The sequence below is a fragment of the Octopus bimaculoides genome, chromosome 7 (assembly GCF_001194135.2).
Source record: "Octopus bimaculoides isolate UCB-OBI-ISO-001 chromosome 7, ASM119413v2, whole genome shotgun sequence".
NCBI lineage: Eukaryota > Metazoa > Mollusca > Cephalopoda > Octopoda > Octopodidae > Octopus > Octopus bimaculoides.
The window spans coordinates 15817810-15818076 of NC_068987.1; positions in this window are offsets into that span (position 1 = coordinate 15817810).

Here is a 267-nt window from a genome sequence, read left to right on the forward strand (position 1 = left end):
ATAACACAGAATTTCAGCACAAATTTTTTTATCAGTGCCTATAGCAACAATATGTCCTCAAATCATTCTTTTATTCACTTCTCTAATTTATCAGCAACTTTGTCAAGTTAATCTTTTTAAGTTTTATTAGAGTTTGGACCTATTAAGGTGACAGACGACAATCACTATTCACCAGAGCAGCAAACTTCAGCCACAAACAACAACAACAAATAATTGATAGCAAACATACAAATACGAATTGACAATTTATACTCGACATGCTTGTCT